At 42.5% G+C, this 21,825-nt stretch overlaps 1 protein-coding gene across 1 annotated transcript in view; it reads left to right on the forward strand.

Annotated features, from left to right (window-relative positions):
* Positions 1-1,391: 1,391 nt before the first annotated feature.
* The window catches only part of PLCH1 (phospholipase C eta 1), a 163,991-nt gene continuing 143,557 nt past the window's right edge, over positions 1,392-21,825 (forward strand). The window contains exon 1 of the mRNA XM_014457180.2: positions 1,392-1,424. The gene's annotated coding sequence lies outside the window, so the exon portion shown is untranslated. The remainder of the gene's footprint in view (positions 1,425-21,825) is intronic.

Genomic DNA, 21,825 nt, shown 5'->3' on the forward strand with positions numbered 1-21,825 from the left:
GGGTTGTTTCTATGGTATCGGCTAAGTGGGATGAAAAGGTGAAACCCTAGATCTGTCGCTAAGAGGTCACGGTGCTACCCCCCAGCCCCCCACTAAGTGTCCGTCAAAGTGGACGGGCAGCCAGGCCCGGCTCTTCAGGCGTTGGACTCATTTGAAACTTCCTGAGCAAATTCACGCATGAAACAGAAAATGACTTTAGCTTATGTTGTCACAAAGTCCAGAAAACCCCTGCCAACCCCATCCTGCCAGCTTTTCTAGGACCTTCTTATTGGTGGAGAATTTTGAACCGAAGGTGAGTGCGGAGCAGTGTCTCCAAGTCCCTCCCAGGCAGGCTTTCAACTAACAATAGGGCAGGTTGAATGAAGGCTGATAAATGCAAATCCTGGAACGCCGACGCCGGATCACACCGCGGCCGCCGAGGCCAGCGGCTGTCAGCCTGCCAGCAGCCGCACCAACCCGCTCACTCGCCGCGCTGGTGCGCTCAGTGCACTTCCTGGTTTCATCACCCTTTGAGCGCCTACTGTGTGCACGCTTCCCTCCGCCGGGCCACGCTCTAACTCACCGCAGACTGGCCGTTTGAGTCCGCCAGCCATAACTGGCCTGTTAACGCTTAAGGGAAGCATTCGGAAGCAGAGGTACAAATAAAACGTACCCTGTACTCTCTTCCTCAGTCTTCCTCAGTCTTCGCTGCACTTGACTCAAAGCAGATCTCCTTGGTTGTAACGCCATAAACGATGCTATGGAAGAAAACAGGAGAGGCGGAAAGATAGGCGGTTCGGGATTCTCTTTAAGATGTGGTCCTGACATTGGTTTACTTGGGTGCAAACTGCAGCTTCCAGTCCCTGCACCCTGACCTCCGGTGTCGTTTCGCCAAACTCCTTTACCCTGCCACCCCCGAACACATCCCTGAACTGAATACCAAGGGGGTGTCCTGGATTTGGGAGCCTTTGAAACTTTAGAGGAAAAGACTTCATTCCCAGTACTGCTGGCTCTTGCCTGCCGGGGAACGCCGCCAGGGGGTGCCGGCCCAGGGGTCAAGGTCCTGCCCTCGGCCCCTCCACCCAGCAGGTTGGAGTCCTTGGAGGCGGCGGGAGCTCCGGTCCACTCCCCCGAGCTCCAGTTCCTGATTTCCGCGGGAGCTGCGGGCGGAGGGAGGGGGCTGCAGAGTGAGCGTGAGGATTTGAATGAGAAAGCAGGTTGTGTGGCCCCGCGCCCCGCTCTTCCCAGCCCGGCTCGCTGGGGAGGAGGGGTTTGCTGACTGGTGGGGACCAAGTGCCCTTTTGGGGGGCTTTCCAGACCCTTGACAGGGTTTTGGAGTTGGAGCCACAGGAGTCGGTAACTCATCACCCCAGCACTTTGGAGGTGGCTCCTGTGCCGAGGACCCCGAAGAATCCTTCCTCTGCCGAACCCTCAAAGTTGAGCAGGTCAGTGCTTTTGGGGGAAACGAGAAAGAAAAGAGGGGACTGGTTCCGCCAGCCCAGGTGTGCAAGGGAGCAGGTGGCCGAGCTCCTCTCTGCAGTCCGGGCCGGGACACGCTCTTTAGGACTGTGTGTGCGTTGTGCGTGGGGACCCCGCAAGGCTCTGTGCGGAGACCTGGACCCCGGCTGGTCTTGGGGTCCCATCTTTCAGAAGGACGTGGGTGTGTGAGCGCACGCAAGAACTTAATTCTCGGGTCTCTTGCGGTGGTGGGTGGGGTCTCGCCGGGTGGAAGGTAACGCATACTGGTACTTGCTGGATGCTTCATCCCCCCGCCACCCCACGCGGGATCGCGGGGACCCGCGGAGAGAGCAGGCTCGCGTTTCCCAGCAAGGCGAGCGCGGTGCGGGGAAGTCGGAGGGAGTCTCACGGTCCTTCCTGAGCTCGCTGACCTCTCGCAGGACCCTGTCGGAGCAGACCGGGTGCTCTCCGTGCGGGGAGGATTTGCTCCGTTGCCTTTTCCTGGACTCAACTAGGGGCATCCGAGCGGCGCGGGACCGCCGAGGAAGGTCGGACCGCGCGGCGGCCACGCTCTGCGCCTGCGCGGGGTTCCCATGGCGACGGGGCCGCGAGTCCGAGACGCTACCCTGCGCGCCCCAAAGTCCTGATCCCCGGGGAGCGTCTGTGCCGCCCTGTCCCCCTCCCCTCAGGACCTCTTCTTTGTTGTTTGTATCGTGGAATCAGTTTATGATCTCATTCGGACCCTAGGAATTCAGCGTTAGAACAATCACCAACTCAATGGAAAACTAAGACACCCCCACACCCTCCCGCGTGCCGACATGACCACTGTGATCATAGACGGAAGAAAATGGTGAGAAATTGCTAATGAGGGCAGTAATTGAGACTTTTCTCCCCTCCCTCTAGCCCAGGAAAGTGGAGACGAATAAAATATAGTTACTTCCTGGTTAGGCATTTCAAAAAAAAAATACCAGGTGCTTGTCTGACGGGACAGCCCTGAGCCTCCTGTCCGCGAGGTGGAGAGCAGGGCGTGTGCCACCCGCAGCACCTGTGTCTCCTCCTGGCCTGTCCGTGAGAACGAGCTGCGCTCCAAAACGGACCAAAGAAAACGCCAGTGAGAAGAGACAAAGACTGTCTCCCGAGAGGTGATTGTTTTTCCAGTAGCTCTGGCGTTTTGGCCGTTTCTGGGGTTAATCTTAGAAATGATCTGCAGGGAATGTTTCAAAAAGCCTTGAGCAAGCCAGTCAGATTTCTCAAGACTTCTGTGAAGAGAGTCATTTTTCTTTTCTTAAACTTGTGAGTCTTGACAGCTCCATCCCCCTTTTTAAAACTCCCGTTTGTTTACACACAGGCTAGCATTTGGCAAGGGTACACATCTTAAGGAGTATGCAGGAGCTGTAGCTTCTCAGTGCTCATTTTTCTCAGGTTGCGACAGTATTTGGCAGTAGGATTGATATACCTAGTGGCTTATATTAAATAAACATTGGTTAGAATGAGTGTAAAATGGAGTTCTCTTCCGTGGGTAAGTGTGGCATAAAAATACCTCAGATGAAGTAATAGCGCTGTGTCCTGTTTTTAAGTAATTTGCCTTCAAGGCTATTCATGGGAGAAGTTTTCAGAGAATATCCTTCCACCATCAGCAATTGAAGTCAATATTACTTTTCAGATGATTAGCAAATAACACGTTACCTCTCCCATCCCATTCATTATAAATGCCTGTACATTGTGCACTCTATCTAGATCAAATGCTTAAAAATGTTTCATTAAGTCCTCCCCCCCTTTTCTCACAGTTAAAAAAAAATAGAAAAACTCCTCATTTTCAGGTTCAGATACTGTGTGACCCTATTTGGTGGCTTGTAACGGGCTCCAATTCCCTAATTCTCAGTGACATGTGTTTCTGCTGGCTTCAGGAGGTACACTGCAGTTTAGCAGATCATGGATAATGAGATTGGGAGTGCTTGGGGGGAGGCTGGGCAGAGGCGGTGGGAATGAGACAAAGGGAGTGAAGGCTGATGGGTAGAGCCAGGATTTATAGCTGCACCGGATTCTTCATAAAAGCAGTTGAAGGTACTGCTTCTGTTTGATACATCTTCCCACATCATCACCAGCAGTTAAATTTATTTTTAGAATAGTTTTCTAAAGAAGTATAAAGATGGAATTATAAAAATAGAATATGATAAAGGTGCTTCATGTGAAGGTGCCAAAATATACTGTGAAAAATCTTAATTAAATGTTTTCTACTTAACTTCTTCATTTAGTCCACACATATTTATTGAAAACTAATTACACACAAGGCAAGAGAAATAAATCTAGGTCCCTGCCCTCAGTGAACTAAGTAAGAACTGTGAGTTCTGAAATAATTCTAATGCTTTTCAGGTTTTTCAGGGTAAAGATGCTTCCTATGTATGGTTCTCTTAAGGAGAACAGTTTATTTAGTGCTGAGCAATCAGATTTCTAGATTCAGAAACAAGTGCTTAAACTTTGGTTAGAAAAAAAAATGCTGAACATTGTTTTTGAGCATTTTAGATTAAGAGTCTATATTTGTGGTAGAAAGCATTGTGGGCACCTATCTGCTTACAGTTTTGTAGTACAGACGCAGCCCTAAAACCTAGTCTTGGCAAGTGTAGCTCTTGAGTTTGAGAGGAACAGAGGAACCCTGTAATTCTCGGGTTTCTTAGATGAAGATAAGGTGAGTGATTCAGTAGTCCTTTGTTCTGGCTCCCTGTTTCATGGCATAATAAACCTCCTGCAGCTCCCTTCTAAGAATAGTGTTGGCCTGCATGCTTGAAGGATCATGACTATTATTTCTCTGAAAATAAGGCAAACCACCCCCACCCCCCAAAATGGTGGGGGTGTGTAGGGGGGAGATAAAATTATGGTAGATGGATAAAAGGAATATAATAGGGCACTGAAACATTTTAATTTTTGAGCTGGAGTAATTTCTAGGCATTTTTAGTGAGTTTAGATGATAAAAATCCATTATAGCCATGACAAACCTGGCCTAATATTGACCAAAGTCGATAAATGTTTTCCTCTTACCATTCGTAGGACATGGAAGGGTAGGGAGACTACACCACCTCATGAGTCAACAGCGATCAGCTCAGAGAAGCTTGCTGAAGAGCACCCCCATTTGGTTATTGCTCTTTGTCTAGGAAAATCAGGCTCTGCTGTGATTGTGGACCAAGTGGTGCAGAACTCATTAGTTTCAACAATGCCTCCTCTGCCTGGGAAGCATGCTCCCTCTTCTCCCTCACAGGGGCTCATTCCAGGCTGGCTCTGCTCACAAGGAAAATCATTTAGACACAGTTCAGTGGACACTCACTCACATCGCTTTGACACCCGTGACCATTTTTGTTTAAGGAGAAATCCAGTACTGCTGTGGGAGGGTGTGCCAAATTAGAAGTGCATTTTAAGAACCCTGTGAAGAAGTTTACACAGCTTTATGTTGTTATCCTCAAGGTCGCTGTCATCTGTGCTTCAAAGTAAGAGGGCAGGATGGATGCAGAAGGGACAACTGAGAAAACTTTTATAGCAAAGTTAAAAACATTCCCACCAACTCTGCATGTTGGATGCACTAAACTACCTACCTGTGCCTCTTCATTGTCATCAAATTACAGAAAAAGATACCAAGGTAGATACCATGCTTGTTGTATAAATCAGGAAACCCCGGTCCAAGGTTGCTAAATGATTTTCTCAAAGTCACACAGCCAATAAATGGCAGAACTGGGATGAAAATGCCAAGGTTTTGATTTTTAATAATCCCAGGAAGTCTGGGGTGGGCAGATAGGAAATCCTTGCTCTACATTTGGTATTTGCAACTATATGAAATTGCTGTCGTTGTAGATATAAAATGGTCAAACATCAGCAATGTTATGTGATTTAATCTAGTTTCATTGGGTGGAATTGGCCGTGGACACCTTTTGATTATACATTTTGTTATAAGCATGTATGTGTCATGAGAATGTACATGGTACACATGCATAAATACAGAAAGTCTTTTTCAGTATCTATCTTGGCCTGAGGGATCCTGGCATGATTAGATTTAATACAAGGGGTAACAGTTTTTCTGGTTATTTATTGTCTAGTAAATACCTTAGACAAGGGGTTCTGGAAGAAAAGAGGGAAATGGACATTAATGTATTCCAACCCTGTGCCTGGGCATTTGCTGTATGTCATTTTAAAACTCATAATAATCGAGAGATGCAGAAATTATTATCCCATATTACTGATGAGGCTCAGAGAGGTTAGTTTCTTGCCCAAGATCTGCGTGAGCATGGAACAGACTTGAATTTGAACCCAGGTCTGCCTACCTCTATGCTGTATCACATCACCTGATTTTCCTTTCAAATTTACCATTCCATCCAAAGTACAGACAGGTAGAACTGTTTCTGACCAGCTTTCTGGTGAGTGGAGGAGCTGCGTTTCCTGCTTGGAGGTTAGGAGGTTATAAATTCAGGCCCCGCTCCAGAAAAACATTCAAAAATTCAGGCCCCGCTCCAGAAAAACATTCAAGGCTTTGTTTATAAACTATGTTGGCTATTTGTTTAGAAATGAGTGGTGTTTAGGTTCTCCTCTGCGGATGCTTTTCCACATCAAAGTAGCCCACCCTTCACTTCTAAATTGTCAAATTGCAGTGGGTCTAGGAGAACCCCTCATGGTTTTAATGTGTTTCCTGGCACCCCAAGACTTAAATATTGGTTTTCTCTTCTATAAACTTTGCTCACTTATTTTTCTTGGGATAGTATTTGAGAGACTTAGTGCTGGATAGAACCAGATGGTGTCTTCCTGTAATGTTTTTCAAATTGGAGATCAGAATCACCTTGGACAGTTGCTGAAAATTTCTAAACTTATTGCCAGAAGCTGGAGTTTTGGAGCTCTCAAAACTGCTCTGCTGGGGTGTTGGGAAATGGAAATTGGACCGTCCTGAGATTTGCAGTATTTTCGAGCCGGTTTACCCAGGAAGAAACTGAGGCCCGGGAATGTCCACACTCACACAGCTGAGTTGGGACTTGAACCCTGACATTGCCGGTAGACGCCTGGCCTAGTGTTCTTGGTAGCACCCCACAACTTGAAAGCACGCCGGAACTCCGCTTTGCAATTCAGCCAGGAATTCAGATACAGCACAGAACCCCAGAAGGCTCTCTGGGTTTCCCTCTTCCTGAGTTTGTTTTCTGTAGCTTATCCCACCAGCAGCCTCTTTTCTCTGTGGCTGGTTCTGAATTTTAGCCAAGGACTTACAAAGCTGTCTGGCCATTCAGGTGCCCAAGCTTTACCTGTTAAATTGCCACTGGAAGGCAGAAGGATCTAGTTTAATGCTAGCATACGTGAGTTACTGATTAACTGATCTAAGGCAATCATGGTTTCTCTTTCATCTGCCTTCACTTCCTTGTTGCTAGTCACAAGAGCCAAACATTTGAATTCAGCTTCCCACTTCCCTCTCCTCTCCCTCTTCAGTTTCATTGAAGGGGCCTCTGGACTTCAGAATAGGTCTCCATGGAGTCCCAATGGAACCCCTGCAAAACTACCCTGGTGGGAACGTTGAAGGGGTCACAATTCTGGACCAGGAGTGAAGTGAGTTGATTAGCTGTGCCATCATATGGAATTTAGTTCTCTAGACCTCCTATTTCTTTTTGACAAACAACTCTTTCTTAACTTTGAGTGATATGGGAGCTATTGAAAATAAATTAATTTTTTGGAAAGAGATTTCTTTGTCGAAGAGAGTAAGGTGCTCATCTAAGAAGTTAGGATGATGTAAAGACTCTTTTGATTTTCATTTTAACTTAAAGACTATTGATTCCATACAACCACTTGTGTAAAAGAGAAAAGGCAGGGTTGAGAAAAAAAGGGAGGGTTTCTTTATGCATATAAAACATCTCTGGAAGGACACACAAGAAACTAATAATGTTGGTTGCTGGGAGACAGGTCCTATTCGTTGTATATGCTACTCGTTGTATATGGTTTGAATTTTGAAATTTCAACTTAATAAATAAAATTAAAATAAAAAAATACTTGGGTTTCAATAATAAATAAGTAACCACCTCCTGGCTCCTAAGTAGTAGAAATAGGAGACTGGGAAGCAATTTTAAAGAAAAGGAAAGCAATTATCTTTCTTATTTATCTCTCTAAGTTTCACCAAAATTCACATTCAGTAATTTTTTTTCACATTTAGTAATTTTTAAAAGCAGTGTTCTTTAAACTTTTTTGGATTTTGATAACAGGGCTGTGGAGGGTTTTTAAAAAATTTTTCATAGTTTTCTTTCCTCTCATAAAGCATCAGTTATTGGCTGCAGCCAGACTCAGTGGGCCAATGGGAATCAGACTTGTCCCACTCCTGAGCTACTAACCCTATTTTATGCTGGCAGTGTATTTGTTTATAAAAGAATGAGACTAGAAATTTCTTCTCCCCTCTCTTCAGTCCCCCCACCCTTCAGAGAAATCCCTGTAATGTGATTATTCTTTTATTTTCCTGAGCAGTTCTGAATGTGAATGTCAGAACACTGACATTTTGTCTTCTCAAATTGAAAAAGAAGAAGAAGAAAAAAGAAACTTGTATACAAATGTTTTATTCTGAACCATGGCTTGTTTTAAATAGGTTGTGAATTGAAAGTATTTTTCTGTTTACTGGGTAAAATGATTAAAATACAGTCTTAGAAAAGAGTAAACACAAATGGTGTACCAACTTCTTTTTCACTTGTCAAAAGAGAAAAGTGAAGTCTATTATTTAATGTCCAAGTTTTAGTCAAAAGCAAAAACTCAAGTCAGGGCCAGTTCTCAGTACATTCTTGAAAATTTCTTATCTAAAACTGGGTGAAATAAATTAAAAAAACATCTATTTTCCTCCCAGAATTGTTCTTACTGCTGCTACTTTTTATTTGTTAGAAAAGAATAACTGAATAACTGCTTAAAAGGGCATTTAGTGAATATTCTCTCTCACACTTCTGTTTTTCAGCCAGTCAGTTCTTTCTCTAATAGACGAACAGAGTTATTCCTTATGTATTTTTTTTTAAAAAAGGTATTATATATGTGTGCTTTTTCCTCCTTTTAAAAATCAAATAGTAGTACATCATCCACATGATTCTGTATTTTTTCTTATAATAATGTATCTTGTATATGATTTCATATCAGTGTAGAGCTCCTTAATTCTTTTTTTAAAAACTTTTTAAAGAAAGCAGTTTTAGGCCGAAACCGGTTTGGCTCAGTGGATAGAGCGTCGGCCTGCAGACTGAAAGGTCCCAGGTTCGATTCCAGTCAAGGGCGTGTACCTGGGTTGCGGGCACATCCCCAGTGGGAGATGTGCAGGAGGCAGCTGATCGATGTTTCTCTCTCATCGATGTTTCTAACTCTCTCTCTCTCTCCCTTCCTCTCTGTAAAAAATCAATAAAACATATTTAAAAAAAAAAAAAAGAAAGCAGTTTTAGGTTCACAGCAAAATCGAGGGAAGGTGCAGAGATTTCCCATGTATCCCCTGCCACCACACATGCATTGCCTCCCCATTATCAGTGTCCTCTGCCAGAGTTAAAATTTGTTACAATTGATTGGTATTGTACACTCTGTGGGATTGGGCACATGTATAATGAAATGTACCCATCATTATGGGATTGTGCAGAGTTTTTCCAGTGCCCTGAAAGTTCTGTGCTCTGCCTATTCATCCCTCTCCACCCTTCAACCCCGGGCAACCACTGATATCTTCTTTGTCTCCATAGTTTTGCCTTTTCCAGAATGTCATACAGTTGGAATCACACGGTATATCGCTTTTTCAGATTGGCTTTTTGCGCTTAGTAATATGCATTTAAGATTCCTCCATGTTTTTTCATGGCTTGATAGTTCATTTCTTTCTTTTTTCTTTATAATTTACTTAACTTTACTCTGATTGTCTTATATATATATTAATCTGCATTGTTAATAGAGATTCTTACAGATGTCCCTCTTTTTTTCTCCATTGATCCCCTCCACCCGGTTCCCACCCCAGACCTCTGCCACCCTATTGTCTGTGTTCATAGGTAATGATTATATGCATATAAGAGCTTTGTTTAATCTCTTCCTACCTCCCTCCTCACCCCCCTTCCCTCTGAGAATCATCAGTCTGTTCCATTTCCTTGCCTCTGATTCTATTTTATTCACCAGTTTATTCTGTTCATTAGATTTCTTATTCGTTTATTTTGATCCAATTGTTGATAGGTATGCATTTGTTGCCATTTTGTTGTTTATATTTTTGATCTTTTTCTTCTTGTTCCTCTTAAAGAATACCCTTCAATATTTCATATCATACTGGTTTGGTGGTGATGAATTCCTTTAGCTTTTTCTTATTATCTGTGAAGCTCTTTATCTGACCTTCAATTCTAAATGATAGCTTTGCTGGGTAGAGTCATCTTGGTTGTAGGACCTTGCTAGTTATCACTTTGAATATTTCTTGCCACTCGCTTCTGGCCTGCATAGTTTCTGTTGAGTAATCAGCTGACAGTGGTATGGGCATTCCCTTGTAGGTAACTAACTGCTTTTCTCTTGCTGCTTTTAAGATTCTCTCTTTGTCTTTTGCTCTTGGCATTTTAATTATGATGTGTCTTGGTGTGGCCCTCTTTGGGTTCCTCTTGTTTGGGACTCTCTGTGCTTCCTGGACTTGTGAGTCTATTTCTTTCACCAGTTAGGGGAAGTTTTCCGTCATTATTTCTTCAAATAGGTTTTCAATATCTTGCTCTCTCTCTTCTTCTGGCACCCAGAATGTTGGTACCCCTGAAGTTGTCCCAGGAGCTCCTTACACTATCTTCATATTTTTGGATTCTTTCTTCTTTTTGCTCTTCTGGTTGGGTGTTTTTTTGCTTCCTCATATTTCAAATCATTAATTTGATTCTCAGAATTCTCTACTGTACTGTTGAATCCCTGTATATTATTCTTTATTTCAGTCAGTGTTTGCTTAATTTCTAACTGGTCTTTTTCCATTTTTTTTGGAGGTTTCTAGAAGATTCTTGAGTAACCTTATAACTGTGGTTTTATATCCAGTAGTTTGCTTACTTCCATTTCTTTCATTTGTGACATGTTTCTTTGTCTCTGCATTTTGGCTGCTTCCCTGTGTTTGTTTCTATGTATTGGGTAGAGTTGCTATGTCTCCTTGAGTTGGTAGAGTGGCCTTGTGTAGTAAGTGTTCTATAGAGCCCAGTGTCTCAGCCTCCCCAGTCACCTGAGCTGGGAACTCTAGGTACACCCTTTTGTGGGCTGTGTGCACAGTCTTGTTGCAGTTGAGCCTTGATTGCTGTTGGTATCATTGGGAGGAACTGACCTCCAGGCCAATTGGCTGTGAGGACCAGCTGCAACTACAGTGGGAGAGCTTCTGTGCATGAGACACCCCTATGGAGCAGGACTTGCTGCAGTGGGGCTTTGGTGCTTGAGTGTGTCACCGATGGATGTGTCACCGATGGATGTGTAGTTGTAATCTGGTATGGTCTGACACTGACCCCTGGGCACACTGGCTCTTGCAAAGTTAGTCACTGCCCGGGGCCACCCAGCAGGAGCTATAGAGAGATCTGCAGATTCCTTCTTTTTGTATCCTCTTTGTATCAGGTTTGGAAGTGCCCAGATGAGGCCCTGCTATGACGCAAGGCAGGTGCTGGTCTTGGGCCTTTTATTGATAGGTTTGGGGCTCCCTGACCCAGCTGCAGCTTGTTTGAGACCTTTTAACCTGAGTAAGGGCAGGCCATTTATTTGCAAAAGCTGCTTCAGGCAGCTTGGGTGAGGTTGTAAATTGGATGAGGCTGGGTTTTAGGGAATCACCAGGATGGAGCAAACAGAAATGGCTGCCAGTCAGCCCTGCAATGGCAGGTCCCAGCATAGGAACAGTGATACCTGCGAGCACCTCCATTTGGGAGAAAGCCGCCCCAAGTTCCTGCCTCGATGCCAGACAATCTAGTTCCTCCTCGTATGTGTCTGTGTTCCCCAGAGCCTCGTCCTGTTGGAGCTCAGAGGAAGCAGGACCTTGTAAGTTCAGATTGTAGTGCTGGCCTTTTAAGAAGAATAGCTTGGGTTTCCAGCAGCCTCTGTGTCACTGAGCCCCAATCTGCACTGGTGTTTACAGCCTGTAGTTCTTACTGCCCATAGGGACTTCTTTTCCCAGCTCTGGGATCTGGGCTGGGGATCTGGTGTGGGGCTGGGACCCCTTGCTCCTCTGGGGGGGCCTCTGCAGAGATGATCTCCCTTCCGATTAAAAAAGCGGTACATGTGGGTGTCGGACCAGCCCGTTCTGTGCTTCCGCACCTCCTACCAGTCTCATTGTGCTTTCTTCTTTACTTCTCTAGTTGTAGGACTTCCATTCAGCCAGCTTTCCGGTGGTTCTGGATAATGGTTGTTCTGTATTTTAGGTGTAATTTTGATGTGGTTGTGGGAGGCAGCAGGCACAGGTGTTTACTTGCATTGCCACCTTCCAATCAGATGCCAGCTTATTTCTTTTTAACGTTGAATAATATTCTACTGTCTGGATGTACCATAGTTTGTTTATCCATTCACCTGCTGAAGAACATCTTGATTGCTTCCAAGTTTTAGCAGTTATGAATACAGCTGCTATATATAGCCATGTGTAGGTTTATGGGTGGACTTGTTTTCAACTACTCTGGTAAATATCAAGGAGCACAACTGCTGGATTGTAAGGTAAGAATGTGTTTAGTTTTGTAAGAAACTGCCAAACTGCCAAATTGTTTTCTGAAGTGTTTCCATTTTACTTTTCCACCAGTAATGAATGAGAGTTCACATTTTGTGTTGTCAATATTCTGAATTTTGGCCATTCTAAGAGGTGTGCAGTGGTATCTCGTTTTAATTTGCATTTTCTGATGACATATGATATGAAGTACCTTAGTTCCTTTTTAAAAATATTCTCTTCTCCTTATTCATTAAAAAGTTTATATATATATATATATATATATATATATATATATATATATATTTTTTTTTAGAGAGAGAGAGAGAGAGAGAGAGAGAGAGAGATTTCCATGCCACTCTGTGCCCTGATTGGGGATCAAACCTGCAACCTTGGTGTATCAGGATGATGCTTTAAACAACTGAGCTACCCAACTAGGGCCATCTTAGTTGCTCAGTGTATATTTTGAATAACAGTCCTTTATTATATGTTTTCTTGCAAATATTTTCTCCCAGTCTGCAGTTTGTTCTCTCATTCTCTTGACCTTGTCTTTCACAGAGTGGAAGTTAAAAAAATTTTTTTTTCAGCAGAACAAAACAGATGTTCATAGTCCCTGCTTTATTTTTATTTGGTCTTAATGCTTTAAAAAACACACACACTTGCAAAATACCCAAACATCGGGAATTAGAGGGAGTAAAACAAGGGGCTTACAGGCTTGAAAGAATATCCTTGTCTTCAGAACAAAACAAAAGCAATCAAATATTTAAATTTTCTTCATTGAAAACACAAAGCTATTTTGATTTTAATGGAATTTAAAGTGTTTGGTGTTTTTTTTTAAAGGAACACTTTAGGGACAAAACAAGCTTTTTGTATTGCCTGAGGCAGGGCCTGGCTTCTGTTCCTTAAAGGCCTTTTTCAAAATATACATGCCAGTATTCATTGACCTTGATGTTCACCCTGGCCCCACTCTGAGGATCACTGGCAGGGGCTACAGAGCATCTAAGATGTAGTCAATCTTGGTGACCAGCTCCTGTCACTTTCCTGACATGACCTTCTGGTTCTCCATGTAGATGTCTTTCTTTAGCTCACCAACCACCAGCTGCTCAGCTTCCACTGCCAATTGTAGCACCAGCTCCTTGACCTGTGCACCCAGCTTCTCCTTGCTCACTTGTCGCACAGGGCAGAGCCCTCTATTTTCAGCCTGGACTGCAGCAGTGCAGTCTCACTCACTGGTCAAGGCCTTGTGTTTCATCTCAGGCTCTTCTTGCCACTGTGAGGGTTGGGCACATTCTGCTTGTACTTATTGATGGTCTCATCAAACTGACGGTAGAGACCTATTATTCTCTTGTTGACCAGGGTTGAGACCTGTTCTGTGATGCAGGCCATGACATATTTAAATTTTTTATGAAATCCAGTTTATTGATTCTTTCTTTCATGGATAGTGCCTTTGGTGTTGTATCTGGAAAGTCATCACCAATCACACATATCAAACTCAGTGGCTGAGTTTGACATGCTTGCTCCTGGTCATCGAGGTTTATGTTAATTTCTAGGAGTTTTATAGTTTTGCATTGTACATTAGGATCTTTTATTCACTTGAAGTTTTTGTGAAGGGTATAAGGTCTGTTTCTAGATTCATCTTTCTGCATGCGGATGTCCAGTTGTTCCAGCATCATTTGTGGAAATGATTGTTTTTGCTCTATGATATTGCCTTTGCTCCTTGGTCAGAGATAAGTTGATTCCTAGTTATGTGGGTCTGTTTTTGGGCTCTCTATTCTGTTCTATTGATCTATTTGTCTATTCTTTCTCAAATATTACACTCTCTTGATTATTGTACTTTTAGAGTAAGTCTTGAAGTTGGATAGTAATAGTCTTCCAACTTTGTTCTCCTTCAATATTGTGTTGGCTGTTTGCAGAACACAAAAGATAATGAGAAGATCTTCACCAAGGTCAGAGAGAAGAGGCAGCTTATCTTCAAAGACGTGACAGATCATCCTGACAGTGCAACAGTAGAAACCAGAAGGCAGTAGAATATTATTTTTCATGCACTGACAGAAATTACCTGTCAGTTCAGTGTTCTATTTTAAAAAAATCTTTTAAAAACAAGGACAAAATAAAGACTTTTCAGACTTACAAAAACCTGGAGAGTTTGTTCTAGCAGATACTCACCAGAAGGATAGGCAGTTGACTCTTGAATAATATGGGTTTGAACTATGCAGGCCCACTTACACATGGATTTTTTCAGTAAGTGCAGTCAGTCCATCCTAACCTTGGATTTTGCACCTGAGGATTCAACCAACTCTGGATGAAAAATAGTATTTTTGCATTCCCAATCATGGTTTTGATCTGCAGTTTGTTGAATCCATGGATGCAAAATTATAAGTGGATTTTCGACTGCAGGGGGTCGGCATCTCTAATTCCACCTTGCTTAAGAGTCAACTGTACTTCAGGAAGAAGAAAATTATTCCCAGGTAGAAGGTCTCAGAAACAGAAAGTAATGAAGTGCAAAGAAAGGGAATATTTGTGAGTTAAAGTACATATTGGCTGTATCCTATCTAATAAAAGAGTAATATGCAAATTAACCATAACTCCACGACAAAGATGGAGGTGCCCATAGCACGGGGCAGGATGCTGGCAGCGTCACCCTGGCAATGTGAGCCCAGAAGGCATTGCCTCTGCGACCCGTGAGCAGATCGTGCGGCCCTGGAGCAGGCAAGCAGGGCGGCCGGCAGCCCCCAGCAGGGCCTGCTCACACGTTGCCTCGGTGATCTGGGATTAGGAAAGTGCGGCCGCAGGCAGCCCCCAGCAGGCAGCACCCAGCAGGGCCTGCTCCCGGGTCACCGCAGCGATCCGCGAGCAGGCAAGCGGGGCCTGCAGGCAGCACCTCACCCTGGCCACAGCTCAAGGGAGATAACAACATGCAGGCGAGGCCAGGAGCCTGAGAGATCAACACAGAGGGGCACCTGCTCCAAGCCTCCATGGTGTGGCTGGGGGCAGGCCCCCAGCAGACACACACACACACACACACACACACACACACACACACACACGAGGCGCCTGCTCTGAGCCTCTGCTGCCAGACTGTGGCTGTCAGTAGGACATCCACTGAGGGCTCCTGGACTGTGAGAGAGGCAGGCTGGGCTGAGGGACCCCCACCCCCCAGTGCACGAATTTTGTGCACCGGGCCTCTAGTAAAATAATAATGATGATGTTTTCAGTGGGAACTACATAAAATAAGTGACATAGTTGGAGAAGCAGAAGGAGTTAGTTAATATCTTCTAAAGTTCTTGCATAGTTCAGGAGGAAGTTAGCGATATTGATTAAATTTAGACTTTTATAAGTGAAATATGCATGTTAAAATTTCTAAGGCAGTCACTAAAATTATTAAAAGAATGAATACCTTTCTAGCTAATGGGGAAAATTTGAAATGAGAAAAATAATAAGTCTTGAAGTCAAGGAAGCTCAGAAAAGAAGTATAAATAGGTAAGACAAATAGCAAGCACAAAATAAGATGTAGAAACAAATCCATATGTATCAGTAATTATAATAAATCTAAAGGTATCATAGATTGTTAGAGTGTATGAAAAATGAAAATATAGATGTATGCTATTTATAAAAAACATGTTTAACTATAAGGATATAGAAAGGTTAAAAGTAAAATAATAGCTAGAGATAAATAGGCGATAAAAAACAAACAAAAGAAAGCTGACAATATTGACATTAGACAAAATAGACTTTAAATGCCCCCCCCTCAAATGTTTTAGAGACAATGAGGGTCATATTGGTTAAAAAGTTGCAACTTAGAAATATATAAAAAAAACTTGTATGCATCTAATAACATGGCCTCAATGTATAGTAAACAAAAACTGACAGCACTTCAATGAGAGATGTATATATCCCCAGTGAGATTGTAATATACTTTCTCAGTTCTTGATAAAGTGGGAAAAAGATCAGTTATCACATACAAGATTTGAACAGTATGATCGATAAGTTTGAGCTGATAGACATGTGAAGAACACTACATCTCAAACTGCATAACACATTATTTTCAAACACACATAAAAATTCATAAAAAGTGACCTCAAACTATGTCATCAAGCAAGTCTTAACAGTTATCAAATGACTGGTATTATACAGTAGATCTGTGACCACAATGTATTAAGCCAGAAAGTGACAACTAAAAGAAAACATACCAGGACCTTGGGGTTTAGTGGTGTCTCCTGTGAACTTTAAAAAATGAACAAAGTACCCTTTTATTTCTTTCCCTTTGTGTACATAGCTGGGAGGGGGCTAGCGATGGAATTAGGCTGTTTGCAGAGCCTTTTAACAACCAGTTTGGCAATGCTTAGAAACCTGTGGGAAGTGGGGGAGGGGACTTGTGAGGGTGGGGAGAGTCAAGACACTTCTGGGCCTGGGCCAGAGGAAGAGGAGCCTTGGCCCCTCCCACCCCTCCCTGCACTGTGTAATTCTCTTAATTTGCCTTAAAGTTGGAGAAATGAGAGAAGGGGCAGCTCTCTTTGAAATCTTACCTTCTTAACTGGATTTACAGATGCTCCTTGATTTACCATGGTGCTCTGTCCAGACATACCCATTGTAAGTTGAAAATATTTTACGTCGAAAATGCATTAAATATACCTAACCTACTGAGCATCACAGCTTAGCCTAGCCTACTTTAAACATGCTCAAAACACTAACAGTTGGGGAAAGTCATCTAAAACAAAGTCTATTTTAGAGCAAAATGCTGAATAAAGTAATTTATTGAATACGGTACTGAAAGTAAAAAGCAGAATGGTTGTGTGGGCATCATTTTCATACCATTGTGAAATTGGAAAATCATAAATCAAACCATCATAAGTTGGGATCTGTCTGTAGTTTGAATTCTCAATGTTAAGGGAACCTGGATACTGAAATTCCCAAACGTTCTGTGTCAGAGGCTATGAGGTTCAGGACTTAATTTTGGGACCTTTTCCCCTATGCCTTCCTGTTTCTAAGCACTTAATGTTTTACATATATTACTGTCAAAGCTTATTATGTCTTTTGTCTCTCAGCAAGGCTTAACGGGAAGGAAATCAGCACTTCTTCATATAAGTTAAATGCTGTGTTACTAATGGGAATTCACTCTGTGGTTTCTCAGGACTATTTTAATTTATAATTAAAGATGAATGGATTGGCATATTAGGAGGGGTTGCCCATAATACTTTTTAATACAATGTGAAATATTAAGGTCGGAAGCTCGGAGAGACCATCTCATTCACCACCACCTTTTGTGGTTACATAGATGAGGCAGCCAGAGCACAGGGCGTGAAGGGATTTACCTGACACAGTTTAGAGGGAGGACTGGCCTCTTGACTTCCAGTGGGCGTTTTCCCATGGCCCCTGGTACCTTACTACATCCCATGAGCTAGTTACTCTTTTTTCCAACAGGGTGAGTTTATACATTATGTTTAATGTGTGGCTATAGCCTTCTTCCCTGTTGTTAGCAATTTGGAGAACACATGAGCCCTTGAGACAATTTTCACAGTGTCGTTTGGCTAGAAAACTTGGCCTTGGAATTTTTGAACTTGGTGCAAGTAGCTTACTTAAACTTCATTGCAAAGAAACCTACCACTATTTGATGCTCAGAAAACCAATACTTTGCTCTGATTCCGTCCAATCTGTATACTTCAACAGCTCCTGGCTGGAGGAACAAGTGGAATGGGATTGAATGGTGGAGGTGGGAAGAATTAGCCTTATTTATCATGAAAAGCGACACTAGGCTCTTCCATAGGGAAGCAGACTGCAGGGGGAAACACTGTAGGACAGAGCATAGCCCTGGACTGGGGACAGTGGGTTTGCAACCTGCTGTTTCCTATTAGCCTCTTTGAACTCATGCTTAATAATGCATTGGTCACAGAGTTATTGTAAGGGTCACTAAAAAAATACAAGATATAAATGGAAATATTGTATAAACCACAAATAATATTATTAGGACAGAATGTAAAGGGGTAGGACGGTTGATTTAATGGAAGGCGGGTGCCAGAGGAGAATGAGCTGTGGTAGTGGTACTCGCAGTAGAAAAAGAGGTGCACATAGTAGTCAGCATGTAGAAGATAAATCCCTCTACTTAAAAATATATATACATACACACATATATACCCCTACCCCAGGTTCTTAAATGTTTTCCTATTTTTCCCTCCTTCGTGTTAGAATTCCTGATTCCTGTATAGTTTGTCTTTTATTAAGGCATTTAGGTGACTTGAACAGATTTGTAGTCTTTCATGAAAGACAGTTACAGCAGTGATATGGATTTGTCTCAGGTGTACGAACAGCTAAGGGAATTCTGAAGATGAAGATAAGATTTCAGGTTTTATTCTGCTTAAATGCCTTCAGAGGGTGTCAGGGAATCCTTTGCTACCAGAAGAAAGGACTTGAAGGTAGCAGATCCCTAGGGAAAGCCCAAGTAAATACAGAGCCATATTTTGCAACTCTCAGAGGACCAGTTGGAACAACTTGCTCAAGGTCTGCCAGTGAACCAGTTGTTAGATTGAAACCAGAATAGAGAGCTCATGACTGCCAGGTGGGTTCTCTTTACACTTGGCTCTGCTGACACATTTCATCAGTTGGGACTTTTTGATTGCAAGTGACAGACAACCCAACTCAATGGTGTTTAAACAAAACTAACCAAAATACAAAAGGGAAATGTATTGGTTTATTTATTAAAGGGTGCAGTGATAGCTTTAGCTTCAGTGTGATTTCAATGATATCAACAGGACTTAGTCTCTCCATTCCTCTGGGTTGGATCTAGTTTGCCCAGATTTTCCCTGTAATGACAAGATGGCTGCAGGAATCTAGGTTTTGTGACTTCACAACTATATAGCCTCACAGTTTCAAGTCCAACAAACAGACAAGGAAATTTCTCCAACAGTTCAAACAGAAATGCATATCTGACTCTCAGTGGTCTGAAACCGTTATGTGCACTTCCCATGTCATGGCCTGGACCATGGCAGTTCTCTGATTTGTCAGGGCCAAACCACGTGCCCACCTGAGTCGGGATGAAGCTGACACCACCTAGATCTCATGATCAGTAAGTGGGAGAAAGCAACCAGTAGATGTCTGACACCATGAGCTTTTTCTTAGGGGGCTCTAGTTAAATTAAATGGGTGCTGGTGTGAAGGATTTCTTTTTCCTTTGTAGAGTTTTAAAAGCATTGACACATGTTTTTTACTCAAAACACTTCCTGCTTTTCTTAGTTAACGGTGTCATCCAAGAATTTAATGTTTTCTTTATTGGTGGTGTCTACTGCTACAGTGTGCTGACTGTCATAGAGTTTGACATTGGCAATTTTAATCATGTACCTGGTACAGGTAAATATGGCAAAAATTAGAAATGTAGAATGATTCTAGAAGTTACTAATCAATTATAAAATGAGGTTAGGTGCATTTAAACTTAAAGTTAATTTTTCTTAGTTCACCTGATGCATGAATCTCTGCATGCTTACAAGGCTCCTTTTGTGTCTTGCTGCCTTAGAGTTTTTGGAGTGTGCAGTCTTTGAGCAGAGTTGATTACAGTTTCTTTTCCAAATTACATTTATTCTGTGGAAGTATATTTATTGATACAACTAGAGTGTCAACATACTAGTAAGTTATAAGTGAAAAAAGTAGACCATGAAATAGTAGAATCTGAAACTACATAGACCTCTTAGGAGGGTTAGTAAGCATTTTGGGAGCTCCAAAGGAAAGTTTTAAAAAAATCTGTTTTTAAACATCTTTGCTTTTGCCTGGATATTGATCAAATAATTTCAAATTGAATTCAAGGTGCATTGGAAGTACATTTCTAATGCAATTTAAATTGTTATTTTTTGAAGAATTAAATACCCACACAGAAGAGTTTCTTCAAGGAGTAGAGGTAATGTACATGAAGAGTGGTGTTCAGCTTTGGCTGTACTTTGGAATCATCAGTGGAATTTAAAAATCTGCCAATGCCTGAATCCCACGCCCAGAAGTTCTGATGTAATTGGTCAGGAGTGTGGCCTGAGAGTGGGGGTTGGAAGGCTACCCAGAGTGATTGATTCTAATGTGTAGTCAAAAGTTGAGACCCACTGATGTGAAGCCTTACTACAATTCCTGACACATAGTAGGTTCTCAAAACTGGTAGACAGGATTATGATAATTGAGTGCATAAGAGAGTTTTAGGTAAGTTTGAGGGAGAGATTCCTGGGGGCATTTCAGGAAGGCAGTGACATTTTACCCAGCCCTTAAAGAAAAGGGCAGTGATTGCAGTGTGAACAAAAAGATCTGGAAGTTGGAAAGCCTAGTCCATGAGTCAGTGCTCAACTATCTCAATATTATAGGCATCTCTGTGGATTTGTGTCTCTATCCTCAAAAAGTTGAAAGTCCCACCCTCATTGGATATATCTGATGGCGTTACCTATATTCATGATCTATTGCTATGTAACAAATTATCCCAAATCTTAGTGTCTTCAAACAACAACAATTATTTATTATCTTTCACTGTTTTTGTGCATCAGAAATACAGACGGGGCTTGTCTCTGCTCTTCTGTCTGGGGCCTCATCTGGAAGTCTTGAAAACTGGGTTTAGAATCCTTTGCAGGTTTATTCACTCACATGTCTATGGTTGATGGTGTTTGCTGGCTGAGGGCCTAGCTGGGCTGTCAGCTGGAACACTCCTACCTGGGCTTTTTTTCAAGTTGGTGGCTAGGTTCCCAGGGCAAGCATCCTGAGAGAGACAGGGAGCCAGTCAGAAGCTGTATCCTTTTTATGACCTAGTCCCGAAAGACTCATAGCATCAATTCCAACTGATTTTGTTAGAAATGAACCACTGAGTCCAGCCTAGTCAAAGGAAGGCAAATTAGATTCTTCTACAGTTGAAAGGGAGAAATGTACAAGACTTTGTAGGACATATTTAAAAGCCACCACATTACAGAGCACTTTAGTTCCTCCTAGCCTGTCACGGCTAGAACTTTTTGACTCGAGGGCCACAATGGGTTCTTAAACTGGACCAGAGGGCCGGAACAAAAGCATGGATGGAATGTTTGTGTGAACTAATATAAATTCAAAGTAAACATCATTACATAAAAGGGTACGGTCTTTTTTTTTTTTAGTTTTATTCATTTCAAACGGGCCGGATCCGGCCCGCGGGCCGTAGTTTCCCCACGGCTGTCCTAGCCTGTCATGGCTAGAACCTTGGGTTTGCAATCTGAAATAAGATTTCAAGTTCCATTGCTACCTTTTCCTAGTAGTATGGGTGAATCACTTACTCTAATATAATCCTTCTTCTCTCCTTTCATCCAGTTAAAAGGAAGCCTAAAGGGAGTCAGGTATGTGCATATGTTTCGATAAACTTATACAAATGCACAGTATCCTTTCATCTTCCAATAACCTTCTTCCTTGGACTGAGAATGAAGAGAGTACAAAATATAGAATGGCCTGTGAAATCATAAGATCAAGTTAGTAGGAAAAATGATCATGAATATAGACAGGGTCCTGTTTAATTCCATGTAACTTAAAATATTTTCAATGTAAATCATAAAGACACTCTTTGTAGGAAATAGTTACTACTGATATTATGGACATTATTTCCAATTCCCAATCAGGGCACATGCTTAGGTTGTGGGTTTGATCACTGGTTGGGTGCATACAGGAGGCAGCTGATTGATGTTTTGCTCTCACATCAATGTTTCTCTCTCTCTCTCTCCCTCCTTCTCTTTCTCTCTTTCTGGAATCAATGAACATATCCTCATGTGAGGATTATATATACACGTGTGTGTGTGTGTG

Source organism: Myotis lucifugus, unplaced genomic scaffold, assembly GCF_000147115.1.
Source record: "Myotis lucifugus unplaced genomic scaffold, Myoluc2.0 scaffold_70, whole genome shotgun sequence".
NCBI classification, from domain to species: domain Eukaryota; kingdom Metazoa; phylum Chordata; class Mammalia; order Chiroptera; family Vespertilionidae; genus Myotis; species Myotis lucifugus.